The sequence below is a fragment of the Hylobates moloch genome, unplaced genomic scaffold, assembly GCF_009828535.3.
Source record: "Hylobates moloch isolate HMO894 unplaced genomic scaffold, HMol_V3 SCAFFOLD_956, whole genome shotgun sequence".
NCBI classification, from domain to species: Eukaryota; Metazoa; Chordata; class Mammalia; order Primates; family Hylobatidae; genus Hylobates; species Hylobates moloch.
This window is the reverse complement of record NW_026653231.1, coordinates 3,792-7,526: the sequence shown is the minus strand read 5'-3', so window position 1 is coordinate 7,526 and position 3,735 is coordinate 3,792.

Here is a 3,735-nt window from a genome sequence, read left to right as displayed (position 1 = left end):
CACCACATTAGCCAGAATGGTCTCAATCTTCTGACCTCATGATTCGCCCACCTTGGCCTCCCGAAGTGCTGGGATTACAGGCGCGAGCCACCGCGCCTGGCCTAATTTCTGTGTTTTTAGTAGAGATGGGGTTTCACCACGTCGCCAAGGAGTCTCGAACTCCTGACGTCAAGTGATCTGCCTGCCTCGGTCTCCCAAACTGCTGGGATTACAGGCATGAGCCACTGCGTCTGGCCTCATCTACTTTTCTCTCTCAATGGATGCATCTCTCCTAGACATTTCTGATAAGTGGAATTATACACTAGGTGATCTTCTGTGTCTAACTTCTTTCACTGAGCATGCTGTTCTTGAGGTTCATCTGTGTTGTAACATGGATCAGTCCTTCATTCCTTTTTCTGGCTGCATAATATTCTACTGTGTGGACAGACCACATTTGGTTTCTCCATTCACCCCTCGAAGGACTTTTGGGTTCTTTCCACCTTTTAGCTATTCTGAGTAACGCTGCTGTGAACATTCACGCACAAGTTTGTGTGTGGACTTATGTTTTCATTTCTCTTGGGTATGTATGAAGGAGAAGAATAGCTGGGTTACATGGTAAATGTGTTTTGATCCTTTTGAGGAACAGCCAGACTATTTTTCAAAATGTCTGTCATTTTACATTCCCAGCAGCAGTGTCCGGGGGTTCCTGTTTCTCCACATCCCCAGATACATTTGTTATGCTCTGTGTCTTTTTAATTCTAGCCATCTTAGTCGGCTGAAATGGTATCATGTGACAATTTTTGTGGTTTTGTTTGTTTGTTTGTTTGTTTTTTTGATACAATCTCGCTTGGTCTCCCAGGCTGGTGTGCCATGGCACGATCTTGGCTCATTGCAACCTCTGACTCCCGGGTTCAAGCGATTTTCCTGCCTCAGCCTCCCAAGTAGCTAGGCTTACAGGCATGCGTCACCACGCCTGGCTAATTTTTGTATTTTTAGTAGAGACGGGGTTTCACCATGTTGGCCAGTTGGTCTAAAACTCTCCACCTCAAGTGACACCTGCCTCTCAAACGCCTGCCATCAGCCTCCCGAAATGCTGGGATTACGGGCATGAGCCACTGCGCCCAACCAGTTTTATTTTTATTTTTATTTTTTTGAGACACACCTGTTGCCCAGGGTGGAGTGCAGTGGTGTGATCACTGCTCATTGTTGCCAAGACTTTCCGGCTTCAAGTGATTCTCTCCTCTTAGCCTTCCAAGTAGCTGGGAATACAGACGCGTGTTGCCACCACGCCCGGCTAATTTTGTGATTATTTTGTAGAGACAAGGTCTCACTATGTTGCCCAGGCTGGTCTTGAAATCCTGGGATCAAGCCATCCTCCCACTTTGGCCTCCCAAACTGTTCGGATTATAGGCATGAGCCACTGTGCCCAGCCTCTTTCCAACTTTCTGGATGATGTCCTTTGAAGCACAAAAGTTTTAAATTTTGATTATAAGACCATACCATTTTTAAACGATACCATTTAAAAAATAAAAATAATTGCTTTAGCCGGGCGCGGTGGCTCACGCTTGTAATCCCAGCACTTTGGGAGGCTGAGGCGGGCGGATCACGAGGTCAGGAGATCGAGACCACGGTGAAACCCCGTCTCTACTAAAAATACAAAAAAAAATTAGCCGGGCGTGGTGGCGGGCGCCTGTAGTCCCAGCTACTCGGAGAGGCTGAGGCAGGAGAATGGCGTTAACCCGGGAGGCAGAGCTTGCAGTGAGCCGAGATTGCGCCACTGCACTCCAGCCTGGGCGACAGAGCGAGACTCCGTCTCAAAAATAATAATAATAATAATAATCGCTTTGACACGACATTTTCGTGTAGCAGTCATAAAATTTTAAAGGCTCTGGAAGTCTACATGGAGCCATGAGGCAGTGTCAATTCCACAGTGGCCGTCCATCCTCCGGGTGCCCCATAACCAACTTTTGGTTTCCTCTCTGCTTCGTCCTCCCACTCTTCTTTCTTATTTTTATTTATTTATTTATTTTTTGAGACAGAGTCTCGCTCTGTTGCCCAGGCTGGAGTGCAATCATGAGATCTTAGCTCACTGCAACCCCCCTCTCCCGGGTTCAAGTGATTATCCTGTCCCAGCCTCCTTAGTAGCTGAGATTACAGACATGCACCACCATGCCTGGCTAATTTTTTTTCTATTTTTAGTGGAGATGGGATTTCACCATGTTGGCCAGGCTGGTCTCGAACTCCTGACCTCAAGTGATCCGCCTGCCTGGGCCTCCCAAAATGCCGGGATTAAGGCGTGAGCCACCATGCCCGGGCCCACTCTTCCTTCTTAGATTCCCCATCAACCCTGGATTCCTTGTTCTGCAAAGCAGGGAGACTCAGGTCGGTCCAGTTCCTGCCACCACACTTCTCCCCAGGTCCATCAATGCTCAGAAGAATGGAAGGGCTTTTTGTCCATTCATTTTTATTGTCCTGAGTGGGATGAATAAGTTTCTAATATACAAATTTCCCCCTCTTCATACATGGAAAAGAAACTGACAGAGGCCCAAATCGTTTCCTGGCAGCCCAGAATTCCCAGGTAACTGACCAGTCTCCTGCCTTCTGTCCTCATGCTGATCTGTTTGTATGAGAAATTAGGGGAATTCCTTCCCTGGTCGCTGGGACAGCTGCCCACAGCCTCAGCTCCAGGAAGCACTAGGGGGTCACTGAGGCTGGACAGCAACTTAGGAAGTGGCCCCTAAGTGACTCTACCCATGGGGGTCAGTTCGTCATTGTGGCCTGAAGATGTTTGTCCTGGGGTGGGGGAACACTGCAGAGCCACAGAAATGCCACAAGACAGCCAGCTACTGCCTCCACAATCCCCGCGACTAGTTAAAATGCAGATTCCTGACCCCACGCTGAGTGAGGATTCAGGGTGAGGTGTGGGATCTGCAAACTCAAATTTCCCAGTGATTCTGTTGCGGGATAGTCTAGAAGAATAGTTCCAGAGGCAATCATTTAGATCCTAAAACTGTGGGGAGTGGGGACAGGGTGAATCAGGTGCCCCCAGGTTCCACCCACCCCTCACTCTAGAACTAGGGCCTCCCAGGAGAGAGTGCTGAGGAGGCAATGACCAGGCCTGAGCTAGGGTTCGGTCACTGTCTTTCCACCAGCGTTGAGTTGATGGGAGTCAAGCTGTTCTCTCCAGGGTGCAAGCAGGGAAGTGGTTCTTGGGGATAGAACGGTTCCCCATTGAATGGAAGGCAGCTCTGGGCCCATGGAGGCGCCCAAGCTGGGGAGCCTGGGGAGGAGGGGGCGGGTGCCGAGGGAGGAACGGAAAAGGTTAACAGTCTGGAGAGCAAGGGTCGTCCCTCCAGCCAGTGATTCCACCACCTAGGATGTGGCGCACGGGTCTTCAGGGGTGATATCTGGACTGGTTCCCGGTCTGGGTCCCAGGTCCCCACCAATGTGGCAATGACTGTAGAGGGGCGTCGTGGGAGCAGAACGGGGTGAGAAACCGCGGGTGGAAGAGGGGCAAGGCACAGCTTCGCAGTCAGGCCTGTCCTCTAACGACCCAGGAACGCCAGGCGCAGTGGCCAGGCGGGGCGGGACTGCGGAGAGTCCCGGCACTGCGGAGAGCCCCTGGACTGCGCTCCGAGAAAAGCTGGCTCTTCCCGGAAAAGGACAGTCCTGGAGGCGCAGCGGGCGGCAGGCCGCAGGCCCGCCCCTTGTCCTCCCCGCCCCTCCCCGGGCTCGGGAGGCAGGGTCCCATCGCCC